At 42.2% G+C, this 21399-nt stretch overlaps 1 long non-coding RNA gene across 1 annotated transcript; it reads right to left on the reverse strand.

The window, feature by feature from the left end:
• Positions 1–15025: 15025 nt before the first annotated feature.
• On the reverse strand, positions 15026–15568 carry LOC111949007. Its single transcript, XR_002875021.1, has 2 exons — positions 15403–15568; positions 15026–15327 (listed from the first exon to the last, which is right to left on the reverse strand). It is a non-coding gene; the product is annotated as an uncharacterized LOC111949007 (long non-coding RNA).
• Between the last annotated feature and the right edge of the window lie 5831 nt (positions 15569–21399).

Raw genomic sequence — 21399 nt, forward strand, 5'->3', positions numbered from 1 at the left:
CCGGCTGTGCTATGGTAACAGTGAGTGAGTGCACAGACCTGTTTCTGGAGAACATATGAGACACCAATATGAGACACCACATACACCAATTGTGGGATGCCCTGTCATGTCAGTACCCTTTACAGATATCTAATAACTGCTGCTGAAGATAAGCTTTTAAGATAGGGGGCCAAAACCTCTGGCAGAACTATCCATCCATTCCTGCTTCCTCCTAATCAGGGTCATGGGAGTCTGGTGGATCTCAGCTGTCTTTAGAAGCTTGGGTCCACCCTGGGGAGGGGCACCAGTCCATCACAGAACCTAATGCTTGTCTTTGAACAGTGTGGAGAAACCAAACCGCTCTGAAAAAAGTTACACAAACATAGGGAGAACAAGAAATCTCAACCCAAAGTCAACCAGCAGAACCAGATCATCTCCATAAATCCTTTTAATTGAGTTTTATAGTTGAAAATACAGTGAAAAGAGAAACACAATAAGAGAAAACAAGACAGTCTTGATCAATAACATGGTTTCTTCCTCAATATTTTAAAGGGACCTATACCATGCAAAATCCATTTTTTTGAGCTTTTAAGTGTATCATGATGTTCATTCCCCAAGAAAAGAACCCCCAAAGCGATATTTTGATCTGTTCACGCATTTCTGAGTATTCTTCTAAAAACCTGTGCTCTGAGCACCAGCCCCTCCCAATCCACAAAAACGAGCTGACGTAGACCAGTGAGAACAGCCTCTTCCAGGAAGAGTCTGCGCTGCGTGCACCATCCCCAGGCCAACACACACACACTTTCTCAGCAGAGCTAGCGGTGATCAGCAAAAACTCATTCCTTTTATATGCACAATATGCAAAACCATCTTTGCAAAAGTTTGGATGTTGTTGGTTCTCCAGTTCTTCTCTGAGTCCCTGGTATTTCTCCAGTTTCTAATGTTCCTTCTTTCTGATGTTCCCATCACTTGGCACTGCCACATCCACCACAACGGCGTTCCTCTGTTCTTTATCCACCACTACAATGTCTGGTTGGTTCGCCATTACCATCCCATCAGTCTGGATCTGGAAGTCCCCCAGGATCTTTACCCTTTCATTCTCTACCACCTTCGGAGGTGTTTCCCATTTTGACCTTGGGGCTTCCAGTTCTGGGAGTGAGACCCCTCCTGTGTGGACTACCTTGACTCTCTTTGTCACCATTCGGCTGCATTTCTGGAGCCCGAATGACATCCCAATGTCAGTACTGTAGATCCTGGTGATGTGGATCAGGGAGTCAATGTCACGCTTGCTCTTAGCATATAGCTTGATGTCATCCATGTAGAGGAGGTGACTGATGTTGGCCCCATTTCTCAGTCGGTATCCATAGCCAGTCTTGTTGATTATTTGGCTGAGGGGGTTCAGACCTATGCAGAACAGCAGTGGGGACAGAGCATCACCTTGGTATATCCCACATTTGATGGACACTTGTGCAAGAGGCTTTCCATTGGCTTCAAGGGTGGTTTTCCACAGCTTCATTGAGTTTCCTATGAAGGCTCTTAGAGTCCTGTTGATGTTGTACAGCTCCAAGCATTCAGTGATCCACGTGTGTGGCATTGAGTCATAGGCTTTCTTGTAATCAATCCAGGCTGGGCACAGGTTGGTGTGTCGTATTTATCCATATATATTGATATATATCTATAGATTGATATATATCAATCTATAGATATATATATCTATATCTAAATCTATATCTAAATCTAAATACATATATAATATAATAATTTGTTATCTTAACACATTTTTATGCAGAATAATTGGGGTCAGATGCCTCAAACTGTGAAGTGGTTTACAAACAACAGGAAAAAAGAAATACACTGAAATATCAGTTCAATCAGATCTTTTATCTGTAAGTGAATGGAAAAAGCAAAACAAACATGAGCTACATTTGAAGCACATATTAAATCTTATCTCAACCCTCCCATGTGAGAATCCTTTTGAATGCAGCAGATAGTGACGGTGGATCCTTGCACACAGAGCAGTGCAGAACAAATAACACCTTCAGCAGAGTGGAGTGACTTATTCCTTAACTTTGATGGAGAGGCTGTTATGGTTAATGCAGTGTCCTGCTGGCGTCATGAAAAAGGCTCTATTCCAGACAAGCCCCTTCAACACTCAGGTTTTTAATCACCTGCAAATAACAGTTCCACATTGAAAACTCTATTTCTTGTGTGATTTATCAAAGAAAATTCTGTCTATTTATACATTTATTTGCAGTTTGAAATTAAAAAATGAAGAAACACTATTACTTATATTAAGTTATAGTTAAGAGGTTAATGAATGCCTCTGCAGCGTAAAATAGAAAATCTTTCATCAACACATGACCCTTCCAATCATTCTCCTGTAGCCTCTGCAGAATAAAGTGGTTCTTTATTTAGTCTCAGCAATACACAACCCACTGAAATTAGACTTTCTGTCCAGCTGGACAGGCTACTTTGGACACCTGTACATACAGTATAGAGAGGTGGGATTCAGGAGGAGGTCCAGGACTGTCACATTCAGCTCGTAGTCTTGGAGGCCATCACGATGGAGCACAGGCGGGGTCTCAGGACTTGGGTTTAGCTCAAAACCTCATTTTTCTTTTTCTTTCATTGCCATTTCACAGTCATGCCCCAAACTCTAACCGCTAACCAACAACAAACCCCAAATGGTTACAACTCCCGCCTTTAGGATTTCTCCTTTGGGAGCTAACATCCACGCAGGTTCCCACAGATAACCTGTTTACACAAAATATTAAAAGATATACATTCAAAGTTTCCCCAACCCCTATAAAAAAAGATCATTTCCCCATACAAAAATAGAACTCCCTAACTGTTCCTAAAACATTTCAATAATTCACTCTAATAATAAAATTAACACTCTAAATATCCCCTGTTAACTTTACAATGATTTTGGTTCCCTCCCCGGAACTGGTAGACCATTCCTGACACAGAAAACAGAGGTGAGTCACCACAATCACACAAGGCATACACATATGGAGATGAATAGAAGCTCCATGAAGCCTCATTGGGGTTCATGTAATTGTGCCAGAAAACTGAACCAATCATTCGGTGAACAGCGGCATCTGGTGGCAGACTGGGTGTATATCCTTCAACTAAGCTCCTTGCAACACTTCAATGTGGAAATGATAATGAAAAAACGTAAAACAAAACTATTATTATTGATGATGAAAAACAACGTAAAACAACACGAGTTACGTTTGCTGTGAGAAGTGCTCGACGCAGCAAAACACACATACATGAAGAAAATAAAAGCAAAGCAAATTCTTTTTTCACTTTTGGCATTTCCCATCAGGGGTCGCCATAGCGAACAAGTCGCATGGTAAACTAGGCAATGTTTTATGCCAGATGCCCTTCCTGATGCAACCTTCTCAAAGCAACCGGGCTTGGGACCGGCACAGAGGTGGAGAAGGGAACAGGGAGCAGCCTGGATTTGAACCCTGGTTTCACGGATGGAAGGTGCCGCAAACCAGCACGAGCTAAAGCAGATTACAAACAAAAAAAGAAAAAAAGTAAAGCGCTAGCTTTGAACCCAGGTTTCAAGGATTCAATCACTGTAAATCCACTGATCTATCAGTACTGATACAATGATCTTTTGCCATCATATATGGATACAAGTACTTTCCTTATAAACAACGTTCCCAGTGAATTGTCTTATTAGGAGAAACAGAGTTGAAAGGATCCTGAGCCACAGTACTTTTTTTTATTAACTAGGAGCCATGGTAAAGTGCATTGGACTGACGCTGATTCCAATCCAGGGGAGACAATAGAACTTTATAGAGAATAGCGCGCCCAACTGTTCAAACACAAGTGACATCTGAACCGTGGTTCGACCAAACGAAGCATTTGGTGCTTCATACGTCATCAACCACGTGATCTGCGCTAGTTGACACTCGCCCCGACACATTGTGTCGAACCACTCTGTTTCATGAAGGTGAAACAAGCGCCGAAGCATCTGTGTCGAACTGGCCATCCCTACATACACATAGACACGCAGCAGCTGTAAAACCTAAATATTTAAACATATGTGCTTTCACAGAACTCAAGAAGAACTCTGCCGCTGCTGCTCAACTCCAGCAACACCAACCAATAAAATTCTGTCAGTTAACCATCTCTGCCTGTTTCTTTAATGTGACAACTGCTCGTTGTAACAAGGACAAAGGACGGTTGCACCTCAAAACTTAAACACCTCAAGGGACTCATAATGTCCAGAGTCCTTGAAAGAAAATGGAATGGTCACTCAAAGTCCCATCTAAAAACAGGTTCATGGAAATGAATTGGAACAAATAAAATGCCAGTCTTTGGCAGCATCCAGTGACTCACATAAACTGGCAGGGGGGCACATACAAAAACAGTCTGCTCCATTTGGCCAGCAGGAAGGTGTCTCAGCCTGTTATTGGCCTCACTTTGCTATTTTCTTTGGTTTTTCATGTGAAGGATGTATGGCTGCAGGGCTCCAGAGGTGAAGTCCACTTTACAAAAGGAAGCTGCTTTCACCTGCAGCTACAATCAACTCCTGAAGGGACTGAAGGAGGGGAAAACCAGGAAATGTGCTGAGTAATTCTGCCATTTTTGTGAGTGAAAAACTGTCTGTCATTCTTGACTGCAGTTTATGACAGCGGAGGAGAAACATTAAGACTAATATACAGCCTTTTGGTTCTGTGTTTTGATTTGATTTGATTTATTTGTATTTCAAGCATTAATTGTAGTCAATACAATAAAAAATGAAAATTTGATCAAACTACAGAAATGATAGAATACAGATAAAAAAACACAAAGACACACTTAAGTCACATTTGCTTATTAAATGGGGATTATTAACTAAAGACATGCTGAACTTGATTTATTGCTTGAAAAGGATTGGGAAGAAGCGAGATTATATAATCTCACCCCAACTGAGTTAATTCATTTTATAGTTTTGCATAGTTTTTGTTTCCCCTGTTCTGGCAATAATCCGCTATTGAACTCATACAGTGCAGTAAAAAAGTATTTTTCCTCTTTCAGATATTTGTTTTTGCAAATTTTTCACACTTTAAATATGTTAATAATCAAACAAATTTTGCTGCAAAGACACTGAAACTCAGCCCCCCATTTCTGAAGGTAAGTTTGTAGAAAAATATCTGGAAGGAAGGACTCCAAGAATTCAATTTGATTTGGACCTGTTTGGATGTCTATTTAAAAAAAAATGGTCTCCATCATGGAAAACAGATCTGGTCTAGCAAACTAGTGCTATATTCGATTTCACTAGCTACTCTCTGGTTAGTGCACTATATAAAGCGTTCACCATTTTGTCATGGGTGTCCAAAATCCAGTGCACTGGAAATTTCCAAGAAGTCTCTGTGAAAAACCAGTGTGCATAATGCTCAAATTGGCGAATATTGCATAGCATTGGAACAACTTGTTATTTCGAACAATTTGCATGCTAATTAATATTTTATAAATCATTTAAGTTTTTATCAAAGTGGATTTATTAATAGTCATAACATTTTCATATTTATTAGGTTTTTACTTTGGCAAAAAGGTGACATCATCTTTGGAGTAAAAAAATAATAATAGTAGAGCATGTGTCTCAGTTTCATCAAAATTCAGGGCACTAGACAGTTCCGTACCATAGTCCCAGTCTTTTAGGAGTAAAGGAATAGTGATGGAATTCGGACATGTCAGGGCAACGATTCCCCTCTCTCTTCCTTGTTTTAATCACAGAGAATTCACGCTTCTAAAAATATGGGCTAGAATGGCCGCAATGGCGTTTCCTGGCTGCCATTTATTGAACAAGCTCAAAGACAACTGAGCGGCGTATTCAGGAGCTGAGTGAGCAAACCTTACAACCACGCAGGTGCAATTCTAACCGAGTGACCCAGCATTTTAAAACTGCACACCTCCTGTGCGCCCTCACCAGGATTTGCGTTCAGTGTTAAGGGGCGTTTTTTGTCACTTGGGGGGCGGTGTTCAGGGGTGTGTTTGTCACTTAGGGGTGGAAACCTTTCTGGTTGATCTGATTGGCCAAAATTTGCTGCTCAAATTTGGCGAGGCAGCGGGGCGGGACTTTCTTTTTTGGGGCTTTAATAGAAAAGAAATGGCGGCTGTAATGTGTATTAAAACGTTAACGAATGCAGTGATTTTCCCATGAGGAAAAACTTACAGCACAAAGAAACCCGCTGAACTTTCTTACCTTGGTCTTGGGTTGTTGGTTAACGTTTTAATCCGTATTTTTTCTATACAAGCCTCTAACACAAACAGGTGTGGCAAACAAGTTTGACACAAAAAGCCGAAATTTTCTAACTGTGATAGTCAAAGAGCCACACCACACACACACAAACATGCAATTAAAGCCATGTTATTTCCCATAACACAACAATACAATACAACAGCTCCGGATTAAACGGTGCAGTTTCAGTTATGAGTGTTTTTTTCTGTATTTAACGTTAACATATACCGGTAAAACATGCATGCTGGTGTGTTTTAAAAAGGCAGTGAGAGCAAAAGTGAGTTGGTTGTGATTTTTCATTTTTTTCAGTCATTAATCAGCACCAAAAAAATTCATCAAAGTCCTCATTGCCTGTATCTGAAACAGCTGGGCTCCATTTCAAACACGCCAGCTTCCCTTTCATCATCGTCAGAGTCCGTCTCGTTGCCGTGCGGCTCCAAAGAACAAGCAGACACGTCAGCCCCAGCTTTAGTCCTACAGTCCAATAGTGTGGCGTTACTCGCCCGGCGCTGCCTCCCAGTAAAAGGAGCAGAGGATGGACAGCTTCTCATTGTAATCTGCTGGAAGTTGCTGCGCCCGAGTCGATACTTCAACACAGGCAACCTCTTTTTCCACGGAAACTCAGCTGCTGCTGCGTCTTCTTGTCTTGTCGGAGTTGGTTTTCCAGCGTCCTCACTTGCAAACCATGGATTCATTATTTTAAATTCTCTGGCAGCTGAGGTTTGATAAAGTTAGAAAGATCTTCACAGATTCAGACTTCCAACCTCAATACCTCCAGGGTTTCTAAAGTTGTTCTGCATTATGCACATATCTGCACCTTTGTACTATGGGGGAGGGGGGGGGCTTCTTTCACGTTCTCACCTCTCTTCGTACCGTTTTCATGCTGTTATCTCCTAGAATCTCTTTACCGAAGTCACAGAACAAGACATTAGGGCCGCACCGTACATTTTGGAGAAAATGTAAGACTTTTATGTTCCTCTTATGGTTGTGAAAGTACTGTATGTAGAAACTATGATCAAAGGCAAAGAGCCGCATGCAGCTCGAGAGCCTCCTGTTAGCCCCCCTGCTCTGAAAAATTAAAGTCCTGCCCCGCTGCCTCGCCAAAATTGAGCAGCAAATTTTGGCCAATCAGAAAGGTTTCCGCCCCCAAGTGACAAACACACCCCTGAATACCGTGACAAAAACGCCACCTTAACACTGAGCGCAAATCCTGGTGAGGGCGCACAGGAGGATTGCAGGCGTGCAGTTTTAAAATGCGGGGTCACTCGGGAAGAATTGCGCCTGCGCGGTTGTAAGGTTCACTCATTCAGTTCCTGAATACGCCCGCTCAGTTGTCTTTACGCCTTTCACTTTATGGCAGCTATGAAACGCCATAAAAAACGCCCCCTTAAAACTGTGCGCAAACCCAGCAAGCACGCAGGAGCGAAGTGAGCGCAAAGGATCACGGCTCAGCTAGGAGTTCAGGCGTGCAGTTGTAAAATGCGGTGTTGCTCAGTTAGAATTGCGCCTGCGCAGTTGTGAGGTTCACTCACTCGGTTCCTGAACACACCCGCTCAGTTGTCTTTACGCTCGTTCAATATATGGCAGCGATAAATGCCATAGGCTGCCCTGGTTTTCACTGATTCACTGTAGAATTGAGGCCACAATGAACTCTATCTGGTCCTGTGATGCCAGTGCTGTTCTAAGAAGTGCCTGCGAGTTTGAGGACCTCATGGAGCTGATGAGAGTTAGTGTGAGTATTGGGTGCAGTCAAATTCAGGGGCAATTATCGCATCTTGAAGTGTAAACTATTCTTTTATTGTCATTTTCTCACTTTTGTAGTGCTAAACCACACATTTTACTTTAGCATCCTTGGTTTTACAGATAGTAAAAGGAAACAAGTGATACAGAATGGCAGTGTGTTAATATACATTACAAAATGAAATATTCAACAGATCCTCATTCTAAGCTTTATGCTTTATTATTTTTTTATAATTACTAAATTTTAAATTAAAATCATTATTAACTTTTCCAATTTAATGAAATGATGTAGGGCACTATTAAGTCATAACTGTTAAAAATAAGTTAAAAGAAACATTTTAGCATGGTAAGGATTTATCTTGCCAAAATTACCATGGGCTGCCTTTGTTAGAAGTGTGATCATCTTAACTGTACCTCCTTGCTGTTTTGTTACCAGCAAACCCCAAAGAAAAACAAAACCGTCTTTGATAATTTGGCAGGAAGATTCCAGCAGCGTCCTGTAAATGTGCAGAGACGCCTTGAATCTGTTTGGATTAAACCATTTGTCACTGACATGAGAGCTCAGAGAATCTCCTGTCAACAACCCCCTTTCAATGTTTTCCTGTTCCTCATCCCATCCATCTTTGGCGTGCATCCCTGCACCAGTGTTACATGAACAGCTAAACCTTGAAAGGTTTAGTTTTATCTAAGAGGAACAAAAGGCTTGAATCTAGTGGCTGATTATGATGTGACAAATCATAATCAGCCACTGACCAAAGTCTGATTGTATCTCTTCATCTGTGAATTTTCTCTGCAAGGGTCATATGCGAACACATGCAATTGAACTGCTTGCTTTTTGTAATATTCTTGAAATTTTACTCCTTCGAAGAATTCTTTTTTTCCCCCCCCTCCAAAACCAGCTCTGTGTCCGTGCTGAGGATCAGCCACCGATTCATCTTCCCTCAAGCTGGAGGCAGAGAAATCAAGCTGCTGCTGCAGCAGAAACAGCCTCCCCAACAGCCCAGTTCCATCTCTACTGTCAGCTGTCAGCTCAAAACCTCTCCTGCCTGTCAGGCCACAGCTTTCTAATCAGCCTGCGTGTCTCCATGCATCTAGCAGCTCTCCTGCTAGGGTTCAAAATGGAGCTTAAATAGAGAGAAAAAAAATCAAACGTTGAAATATTTCAAGAAACCTAAATGACAGAAACGTTCTGCATACAGATCAGTTTCTACCGCTCTCACTCTCACTTGTGACAATTGTTTCCAGACTGATGTTTCACCATCAGAGGCTTTGAAAAAACCTTTCATGATCTTTCTAGATGTCTGTTTAAGGTGGTTCTCAGTGAGACAGCTGGGACTTTTTCTTCCAACAGCATGCCGACTGTGGCCTCCATGAGCTTGAAGGCTTAGCCTGGGTTTCCTCCATAGTTGCCTCTGAGGATTGTTAGAACCAATGGACAATCTAATTAGTCCCTGAAGGTTTGCAGAGACCATCTTGTTAGAATGCCAAGACAGGAGTAGTATGTGTGCAGGGGTTGGGATGGGGTGGCTGCTAATGCAATATGGAAAGTGGGGGGAGCCAGAGGGAAGAATAGCATAACTTTGTAATTAATGTAGCAGTTGAGAAGTCATGGCCATGCTGGAGGCTCTTTGAAATGGGTAACGTGGCACTGCAGTGTTCTAAGATAAGTAATGTCAACACCATGCTTGAAGACACAGCACAGGATGCAGAAAAAGGAAAAAGCAGAGGCACAACAGTATGTATATATTAAAAGAAAACTGAATCTGTAACTGCATAAAGCTGCTCCAAATTTACTGTGACTCAAAGATGGAGTCATTTGAATTTTAAATATTTTAAAGTAATTGCCAATGTAAAAAGTTAACTACAGCCCCTCCAGCATCACCTTGATCATCCTCAGTTTGCACAGTTTCCCCTACTTTTTCTTTTTATTGTTCTGACCATTGTGTCATTTTTTAATTTTGCTTACTGTTGTTCATTTTTTCTATTCTTAAGTGTTTTGTGTTGCACATTAGCACCGCAGCAAATTCCAATTCTGTGAAACTGCTCTGTTCACTGAAAATGGCAATAATGAATCATTGAATCATTTAATCTGCATCACACTGACACCGAGTTCTCCCCATAGTTGTAGATGAATTGTGTCCCGCTCTTCTTTGCAGGTTTGAGTTCATTCAGAAAATTTGAAGGATTTTCCAGGATGGCCGATCAGTTCCAGACCATGCCATAGCATTTCAATCAAAGCACAGCCAGGACTTCAACTGGGTGACTCTGAAACCTTCATTGTGTGCTGGAGCCTTGCAGGAATGGACTTGCTAGTGTGTCAGATCTCTGTCAGAATATGGCTGACGGGCATTTGTTCGCTCTGTATGAACTTGAACACACAAGGCGTTACTTTTAAGGTGATGCGATATCAGACTCTAGAACAGGGGTGTCAAACTCATTTTCACAGAGGGCCACATCAGCATAGTGGCTGTCCTCAAAGGGCCATATATAACTTATACATGTAACTAAATGTAATGAAAAATAAATGTACCTACTCCTTAATGTTAAATAACTTATTATTTATTATACCTTTTTAAAGTGGCAATTAAAGTTGCATAGAAAACATGTGTTTGCTTGTTACTGTCATGTGCGGGGGAGGCAGAGCCGGTAGGACCCAGATGCAGAGACGGGAGGCCAACGGGTTCAGGACTAAAGGGTTTAATAACAGAACAAAAAGCGCTGCAGAGCAGGATGACCAAACAAAAACGAAAACTTACTGTGACGGGAAACAGGGAACAAGGACGCTATGACCAGAGGACGTGAAACACATGAGCAGAAGTTAATGGACCAGCCCAGGAGGAAGGCAGAGACAAGACTTATATACAGACAGGGCAGACAAGACACAGGTGAACACGATTAGGGCAGATGGGGACCAAAGGAAGTAAAACTCAAGAAACATGACAAGACAGGAAACCTTTCAAAATAAAACAGGAAACAGAACCAAACAAGACAGAACAAGAACTAAAGCGAAAAACAAGACACAACAAACTGAAACCATGACAGTTACTCTAATATAAATCCTTTTACATTTGATTCTGTCAGGTTAGGTTTTATGGACAGTTTAAGTCCTAATGTATAGTTGCCCAATCCCATATTTCAAGTCTAATCCCCCATAGATATGAATAAATACACACTAATTTTTTATTTTTTATTTTAAGAAATGAAAAACTTTTATGCTCTCGCAGGCCACTTAAATGACATGGGGGGTCACATTTGGCCCGCAGGCCTTGAGTTTGACACATGTGCTCTAGAGTTTTTGTGAGACAGTTTTGAGCATAATTAGGTGTTTTTTTGTTGAAAAATAAAGTTACAGTAGCCTTAAAAAGCTACTAGCTAGTGCCAACTGAGGAGAAATTAATAATTGCTCTTTGTGCTCAGCTGGAATTAAATGACACCAAGTCTTTCATGTGTTGGAATAGAGCTGTGAAAGAAAGAGCCTGGAGCAACACTCACCAGCTTTGACTTTTCGCCCCAAGCCTCTTTCAGCTTATAGATGGCAGACATGAGCTAGTAAACAATAGAAAAAGAAAAAGAAGAAGAAGTCCCTTCCTGCTTGTCCAGTCTAAACAGCATTGGCTAAATGCGCCTTCAAGAATTCAGGCTCAGTACATTCTTGAATGAGTGTCACATGATCGGTGTGTCTATAGCTTTAAATGGACCAAACTTACAAAAATCGAACCTCTCAGAAGTTTGAGATATGGGGTGTCTGCTTTGTGTATAATTTAGAAAAGCTCAAAAGGACATCCTGTACTTGATGTTCTGAAACTTCGTTAAAGGAAATGTTTGGCTTCTTAAGTGGAATGCAGTTAATTCAACTGCTCCAGTAAATAGAAAAATCAAATGAGCAGTCTGGTCACAATGTCATGTTTTTAAAAAATTGAACCAGATAATAACGCCTGTGATAAGTTCAATGAATAGTCTGTCTTGAATTTTTTCTTTGTCTTGATTTATTTCACCACATGTGGATACTTGATGTATTTCTGAGCCCTCTCCTGCAGGATCAACTCAACGATTTCCAGGATAGATGACCCATTAGGGTTGGGTGACTGAAACAGGAACTCAATCTAATGCCTCATTTCCTCTCAGAGATGAAACAAGCTTTTCGGCTTGACCTTTCCCAACAGGATCCCCTCGTTTTTACACACGCCACGCTGTAATGTCACAGATCACTGTGTCGCTTAATCCAAAAATAATATCCAACACATTAGTATGGGCAAAGGGCTGGAAAAATCCAATTTGAATTTGATGCTGCTCAATCATTGACCTGATCTTTCCATATGTGAGATGTCAAGCACGGTTTTGTTAGACATTTATCCAGGATGCGAAATAAGTCTTTGGGAGTCAGGTGAAGACTTACAACACCTGCTTCTGCTTCAAAGGAATAAAGGAGAGAAAATCTTCATCAAACTGAAATATATAATGAAGGGTTATAGTTACGCATGAAAATTTGACATAAAATTTTTACTTCATGGTTGAGTGATATTGTTGTTTGTTGGTTAGTTTGTTTGAAAGTGGACAGCTGCAAAATTGTTTTTAAGCAGAGCTGTAACTCCAGGAAAATGATGAGTTCTTAAAAATGTTTGGCATATTGATAGCACCACATGGTATCAGTGTGACACAATGGGACATAGTATTAGTATTGATGGGCTACAATATAAAGCAAGACAAAACAGATATGAGAAAAAGTCACATTTTAATGAATAAACCCCACAAATGAAACAATACCAGATAAAAGCAGTGAAGCAGTAGAAAAAGAAGCTCCATAGATGCCACATCAAGGTTTGTGTCCACATTTCCTCACTCACTACTTAGTGCATCATAAATGGCATTTGCCTTTTTGTGGGTTTTCTGAATCTACATTTCCAAAATCCAGTGCGAAGGAAATTTCCTACAAGTCTATGAAATACTGTGCATCAATTATCACTAGATTGGTGAATATAGAACACAATTCATTTGTCATTCAAAGAAATATGTGTACATTTATGTTTAAAAAATCCTCCAAGTCATCAAAACACAATGGATTTATAAATAGTCTTTGTAAAATGTTTTTAATATTAATTAGGTATAACTTTAGCAAATGGGTGACAGGTGTCAAATTGTCCTTGGGGAAGACACTGAACCCCAGATTGCCTCTGGTGGTCATTGGTTGGCACCAGTGTTCTGTGGTAGAGCCGCCATCCGTGTGGGACTCTGTGAATGGGACAGTGACTGTAAAGCGCTTTGGGCCTTTGAGGAAGGTAGAAAAGTGCAATACAAGTATATACGCTATTTAGCATTTTACCATTTACATCATATTTCTCTTTTTAAAAAAGTGATGAGCATCTGTCCAAAAGGATAATCCAACACTATGTAGTCATTTGAGGGTTAGGGAGCAGAGAGGGAATTTGGACATTGCACAGCTCTTTATTTGATTTTCACAAGGTGCACAAGAACCAGTAAAGACACAGAAGAGTGGGACATGCATGGCAGTTTCTTACTAATCAGTCAGTAGCTCGTAATTCTCGTAACTCCTAAGTCTGGAATCTGCAGCTGATCAACAAATAAGACCTACCGTATTTTCCGGACTATAAGTCGCTGCAGAGTATAAGTCGCACCAGCCCAAAAATGCATTATAAAGTAAAAAAAAAAAACACAGATAAGTCGCACTGGACTATAAGTCGCATTTTGATGGGAAATTTATTTGACAAAATCTGAGACCAAGATATAATAACTTGCACAAACTCATATGACAGAATCATAGCAGACTGTTTATCTCATAGTTTCACAGTAATTCTTTCTCATACTTATTTATTTATTCCTTTCATGAAGCATCATTGGCCAACTAATACTCTGTTTTCATCCTGTATTTGTAGAAACAGTTGTCATTTTTATTGCATTTCTGAATCTATGAAAACATTGGAAAATAGAATATTATGGTGTTAGCCTTCAAGATCTTACTGTAAAAATGGTTTGCTGATTCTCTGACTCACTTAACACACTCTTAACACTTAACATACCTCATACATCAAATTGACCCAGGAACATCATCTCTGTTCCTCACAAATGAACATAACAGGAGGGTTAACAATGTATTTATTTCAATTTATTTCTAATATAAGTCGCACCCCTTGCCAAACTATGAAAAAAAGGGAGACTTATAGTCCGGAAAATACGGTATATTTAGTTGCCAATGGTAATGACATTTGCAGGATGCTAATTTATATTTCTGCCTTATTATTATAGGCTCTGTCCCCATGTGTCCACCTAATGAAACACCACAAATCTGTGATGGACAACAGCAAAGAGAACTATAAACTCGGTTTAAACCCAGAAGAAAGCTGTTAATCAATACCAACCTTGGTCGATCGACAGAAAATGGACCCTATTTTATTTTATTTCACAGCACTACCTTATTATAAAACAATAAAAAATGCTAAATCAATTAATGAAGATGGTTAAATTGATTGATTTCTAATGATATGACTTTGTTTGCTCCAAAAATTGATTCATGATTTTTCCTAATGAAAAACAATTTGCACATATTTTTAACTTTTGATACTTGATCAATTTTTGCTATGAAGATTTTTGAAACAGTGTTGTGTCTATTTTACTGATATAGTATTATTTTTTAATCATATACATGAATATTATAATTAAGACAATCTGCATATAATTTATATAACTGATCTGCATTTGCCATGTTGATTCTAAAATAGTTGTTTTTTACATAATAATTTAAGAATTTCCTCTTTGTCATGTGATTTATATATACTTCAGGATTCTTAATTCTGTCTGATAAAAGTTATGAACCGGATATTGATAAATCATGTAATAAAATGGTTACGGTAAACCGGGGGTGGGATTATATAAATTTGCTTCCTTCCACTCCCTTTCAAGCAATATTTATTAATATGTCTAATTATTCTAAATTTGATACGTCTTTGTATGAATGTATAACTGATGATTGTAATGTTTTTTGTGTCATGACTCTAGCGAGGCTAACAGACCCAGACGCTGGAACCCAGAAGGAGGACAGGAGAAGAGTGAAAGTAGTAATGGATTTAATGTTACAGGGAAATGAGCAGTCCTGTTGTGGCAGGGGATGGCGAGACCGACGACCCGTCTGCGATCTTGAAGACGAGTCTAGGAATCCTGTGACGGCTCCGGGCGAACCTTGGACGAGGCGGGTGATTCGGCTGTGGCCTGTGGCGTGGCTGGAGGTTCGGCTGTGGCTTGAGCTGAGGCCTGGAGTTCAGACGGCGCGCTGGAAGGAGGTAGGTTTTCTGGGGGTATCCTCCGCTTGGATGGAAGTAGATTTGGGCGTCCACTCATGGGTTTAGATGATCCTGAAGACAAGACAAAGGTTCGTGAGGCGAGACCAATAACATAGAGCGAGAAACTATGATGACCAGACTAAGCACCATCAGGGGCAACGAACTGGCGATGAATGATGATACTGGAGCTTCTTAAGTAGGTCTGGCAGGGTGATGAGTAGAGTGGACGCAGCTGGGAACAATCAGAGGCCAAGCAGAGAGGAGAGGGTGAGGAATCTGCCAGAGGCACCATGACAGTACCCCCCCCCCCCCCCCCCCCTCAACGACCGCCTCCAGGCGGTCCAGGACGGCGATTAGGATGAGCCCGGAAAAAATCCTCAATGAGGGACGGGTCCAGAATGAGAGAGCGGGATATCCATGACCGCTCCTCAGGACCATAACCTTCCCAATCAACCAGGAACTGGTGCCCGCGACCCCGCCGCCGGATGTCCAGGACGCGGCTGACAGTGTAGGCAGGGGCGCCGTCGATGACCCGGGCGGGTGGTGGGGAAGCGGACGGCGGGCACAGAGGACTGTCCTGAACGGGCTTGATTTGAGAAACGTGAAACGAGGGGTGTACCTTGAGGGCTCGTGGGAGGCGTAGACGGACACAGGTAGGATTGATAATCCTCTCAATCGTGTAAGGACCAATGAAGCGAGGAGCCAGTTTCCGGGAGGTGGCCTGTATGGGGATATTTCGGGCGGAGAGCCATACCTTCTGTCCGGGCTGATAAACGGGTCCCACCACCCTGTGACGATTGGCGATGCGACAGTTGCTCTCCTTGGTGCGGAGGAGAGCCTCTGTGGTCTGGCGCCAGACTCGTTGACAACGCTGGAGATGTTTTTGGACCGAGGGCACCGCCAAATCGAATTCCTGGGACGGAAACAGAGGTGGTGAGTACCCGAGAGCAGCCTCAAACGGTGACACCCCAGTAGCAGAAAATGCGTGAGTATTGTGGGCGTATTCGATCCACACTATATACTGGGACCAGTCCTCGTTGTTTTGTGCCGCCAGGCAGCGCAAGGTTGCCTCCAGTTCCTGGTTGGCCCTCTCTGCCTGACCGTTGGACTGGGGGTGATAGCCGGAAGTGAGACTGACCGTGGCCCCCAGGGCGGAGCAAAAAGCCTTCCAGACTTGGGAGACAAACTGGGGACCACGGTCAGACACAATGTCCAAGGGGATGCCATGGTGACGGAACACCTGGTCTACCAGGACTTGAGTGGTTTCAGTGGCGGAAGGTAACTGGGCTAGAGGGACGAAATGAGCCATCTTGGAGAAACGGTCAATGATGGTGAGTATGACGGTGTTGCCCTGTGAGGAAGGCAACCCGGTGACAAAGTCCAAGGCGATGTGAGACCATGGCCGGCTGGGGGTGAGAAGTGGTTGTAACAGACCAGCAGGAGCAGAATTGGAGGTCTTGGAGCGGGCGCAGGTGGTACACGCCGCCACATATTCGCGGATGTCCTTATCCATAGACGGCCAAACGAACCTCCTACGGAGGAGATGGAGAGTGCGCTGGACGCCGCCATGGCAGGACAGCCGGGAGGAATGACCCCAGGAGATGACGTCCGCCCTGAGGGAGGTGGGAACATAAAGAGTGCCTTGAGGACATGGGGCATGACCAGGTTCCTCACCTTGGGCTTGGAGAACTCGATTTTCGATGTCCCAGGTGAGAGCCCCGATTATGCACGTGGAGGGGACTATGGTGTTGGCGATGGTGTTTTCTGTGGTGCTGTACTTGCGGGATAATGCGTCTGGTTTGACGTTCCGGGTTCCTGGACGGTAGGTGATGGTGAACCGGAACCTGTCAAAAAACAGACACCACCGGGCCTGGCGGGAGTTGAGTCTCTTGGCGGTCCTAAGGTATGCGAGATTTTTATGGTCTGTCCAGACGATAAACGGGTGCGCCGCCCCCTCCAGCCAGTGCCGCCACTCCTCCAGGGCCAATTTTATAGCCAGAAGTTCACGATTTCCCACGTCGTAGTTTTGTTCCGCCGTCGATAGCTTCTTAGAAAAGAAAGCACAGGGTTTGAGTTTTCCAGACGTGAGTTCCTTCTGGGACAGGACGGCGCCGACCCCCGAATCTGAGGCGTCGACTTCCACGATGAATTGTCGTGAGGGATCCGGCTGAATGAGAATGGGAGCTGTGACAAATAGTTTCTTTAGACGGTCAAAGGCCTGTTGGGCTTCTTGGGTCCATTGAAATTTTTGATGGGTGGATGTGAGGCGAGTGAGGGGAGCAGCAATGCTACTATAGTTGCGGATAAAGCGTCTATAGAAATTAGCGAAACCCAGAAATTGTTGGAGTTTCTTGCGGTTGATAGGGGGTTCCCAGGCGGACACGGCCTCGATTTTGGAGGGATCTGGTTTAATACGGCCTGCTTCAATGATATAGCCCAAGAACTGTACTGAATTGACATGAAATTCGGATTTCTCCGCCTTAACAAACAGCTGGTTTTCTTAGAGACGAGTGAGGACTTGACGGACGTGTTGTTCATGCTGGATGAGATTGTCAGAGTAAACGATGATATCATCCAGATATACAAAAACGAAGCGATTAAGAAAATCCCTGAGGACGTCGTTGACCAGCCTTTGAAAGACTGCAAGGGCATTAGTAAAGTCCTGTTGTGGCAGGGGATGGCGAGACCGACGACCCGTCTGCGATCTTGAAGACGAGTCTAGGAATCCTGTGACGGCTCCGGGCGAACCTTGGACGAGGCGGGTGATTCGGCTGTGGCCTGTGGCGTGGCTGGAGGTTCGGCTGTGGCTTGAGCTGAGGCCTGGAGTTCAGACGGCGCGCTGGAAGGAGGTAGGTTTTCTGGGGGTATCCTCCGCTTGGATGGAAGTAGATTTGGGCGTCCACTCGTGGGTTTAGATGATCCTGAAGACAAGACAAAGGTTCGTGAGGCGAGAGCAATAACATAGAGCGAGAATCTATGATGACCAGACTAAGCACCATCAAGGGCAACGAACTGGCGATGAATGATGATCCTGGAGCTCCTTAAGTAGGTCTGGCAGGGTGATGAGTAGAGTGGACGCAGCTGGGAGCAATCAGAGGCCAAGCAGAGAGGAGAGGGGGAGGAGTCTGCCAGAGGCACCATGACATTTTGTGTATTATTCTTATGTGATTGCTTGAAAAAAAACATTTCCAATTAAATAAAAAAAAGTTGTGGATTGGATGGTGGCTATTCTGCAGCCTTTGTGTTTGATTCTGACTAAAACATTACACTACTGCATTTCAGACAGATTTTTAAATTATCCCACAAAGGTATCATGTCAGGTCATACCAGCAGAGGCTTTATACCTACCCCCCCCCCCCCCCTACCCGGGCATCCCTCTCTCTTCTTCCTTTCTATTCTTTCTATTCTTTTCCGTCCGGTCCAACAAAAGACTGTTACAGATATGAGTAAGAAGAATAAAGTTTAGCATAAATTACAAAAGGGGTTTATTTAAATATACACCCAGTGTGTCAAATGTTTCATAACCCCTGTTGTAACAGTAAAATATGTCAAACACAAGAGACTTTCAGCTCTCATATGTCTGCTCAGCTGTTGGACAGGACAAGTTTAAAAAAATAAATTAAAAAAATAAAGCCTCTTTTGTTCACAATCTATCCTTTTTTACCACTTTACCATGCTTTTCTGCCCTAAAACTGGTGCCTGAAATGATGGAAAAGAGCAATTTTAAGATAAGTATTTTTAAAATCTTACTTTCAAAAGCATGTGTGATTGTTCAAAGGTCTAAATGATGCTGTAGATATTCCACGTAAAAATGCAACGACAGTAGTGCTGCCATTAAAAAAAAGGTAGAAATGAATACAGAAATGACACTTGCATTAAAAAGTATAAAAAATCCTAAAAAGAGAGAAAAAAAAGCATTTTTAAAATTGTCATTGCCAGTAACATTTTCCTTTTACATTTGTCAATAATAATTGCAATATAATAAAAAATAAACATTACAGAAATACAAATAGGTGAAAAGACATAAAATATTAAATAAAAATAGTAATGTTTCTTATATTTTTATACAATTCTCTTCTATTCTTTACTATATTTATTTTTGGTTTTGTGGCATTGTTGACATTTAACAAATTTCTTCCTTTCTTTTTTCTAATCAATTTTAAATACTCAGGCAAAAATCATTTAAAAAAAACAACTAAATTCCTATTGTAAGCCGCATAACTAAAGATTTAATAACAATGTTAGCAAAAAAAGAAAAGTAAAACACCACCCCAGAGAAAAATGTGCTTAAAGAAAAATCTGGAGCAATAACCAGCAGCGTCAGCTTATTAGCATGTTGCTGCTGCTGCACATTAGCGTCACCTATATAGGGAGAGAAAGCAAAATTTGTCTTTGAATTCTGGACAGGCAATGCTCAAATGCACGCAATAAACTTGACTCAGGCAGGTATACTTTACAGCAGCTGTGTCTGAAAAGGCAAATGAGCTGCATGGTGTTAGCAGATGGTGGTGTGCCGACCAAAAAGTTTTATTTTGACACTTTCAACATGTATCTCCAAGGAAAGAGAGACAGAAAGAAAGAGCATGCAGGTCCTCAGGACTCGTGTTTGTTGGTGTGTTCACCTCACCAAATAATCTGCCGCCGCTCCTTCTGCTCAGTGGCCTTGAAACAAATGTCTTATTTAGAGTCTTCTTCATTTGCACGTGTGGCGATGGAGCAAAGAGGAAATGAGAAGCTCTTGATGGCTCAGTGTTGGGTGTATTTAATTAGCCAATTCACTCTGTGCTTTGCCGGCTCAGTGGGCACAATACCTCTCTGTATTTTTGAAAGCAGTTGTGACATGCTGCATCAGCATTCAGCAGATCCAGACATGCTGCCAGTAGTAAAAATTCACATCTTTCTTTCTACAAGGGCCAAGTAAAAATAGACTTGCAGGCAGTTAGTGTGCAGCGTAGCTTTTCAGAAATAACCAACACAAAGTGGAAAATGTTTGCAAAGTTAGAAGTAGGAAATTCCAGCAGCATTAGAAACAGAAGGAGCAGTTTTTACTCCTAATCTGTAAACATTAGAAGAAACTAGGACAGTAGAGACTCTGTTCACTAGAAACCACAAACAATTATCAAATCCTAGGATTTTTATGCAGACATCAAGATTTTACGTGTGACTCCAAACCAGTGCACTGGATGGACTTATATGGATTTCAGACCAATATTAGAGCAAGCTATCTTGATTTCTATGCTTAGATGTAATATTTTGCTTGGGTGGGGGTGGGGACGCTCTTGGCTAGCATTGAAGCGGGGCTTCCTGGGTCGGTGCCTTCTGGGCGCAGGGCTGGGTGGCTGGCCGCTAAGGCTTGGGTGGGGGGAGGGCCTTGGGAATCTGGGACCTGGCTGCCCTCAGTCAATTTTGCCCGTGGCCAGTTGCTTGGCGCTTGGCCTGGCCCCCGGGGTCAACAATGCATCCACAGCAGAGGGGCAAAGGGGGTTAATTTATTGCATTTATTTTGAGGTTTCTCTGGGCAAAGGGTTTAATTTATTTATTTTTACTTTATTTAATTACTTTACCTTTATTTTCTTTCCATTTTCTTTTATTATATATACATATATATGTCCAGTGGCCTGGGGGTCCTGACGCTGGAGGGGCCCTTTAGGGGGGCCTCCTCAGCACCTGGCTGGGTGGGTGGGCGTTCCACCCCACTCGGGATCTGGTTCCCCTAACAATCACATGGTTCACTTTTGCTCCCTGTCTGCTTTATCCCTCCTCCTAACCCACAGTGTGTTGATGGACAGACATGTTTCGCTTATCCTGGTGTCAGAATTTCACGTTTGCATGTAATATTTGCCTTTCTGCAGATCTAGCATAAATGTTTCACAGCTTCAAATAATAACCTATCCAAATTAGCAACTCAGCACTTGTATTCCCTCACTTCTCCCCCTCCCTCTTTGTTTCTTTTTCTTCTACCCCCGCCCCCCACTCACACACACACTTTCCCCCTCTCCCTCCCCTTTAATAAAAAGAACATGTATGTATACTTAAAACACAAACTGTAACAAATAAATAAATCTGTTTCATCTGTTTGCTCAGTTGTTGGAAAGAACAAGTAAAAAAGATGTAATATTTTGCTCCCCCCTCTTCTTTTTTTTG

This window comes from Oryzias latipes, chromosome 16, assembly GCF_002234675.1.
Source record: "Oryzias latipes chromosome 16, ASM223467v1".
NCBI lineage: Eukaryota > Metazoa > Chordata > Actinopteri > Beloniformes > Adrianichthyidae > Oryzias > Oryzias latipes.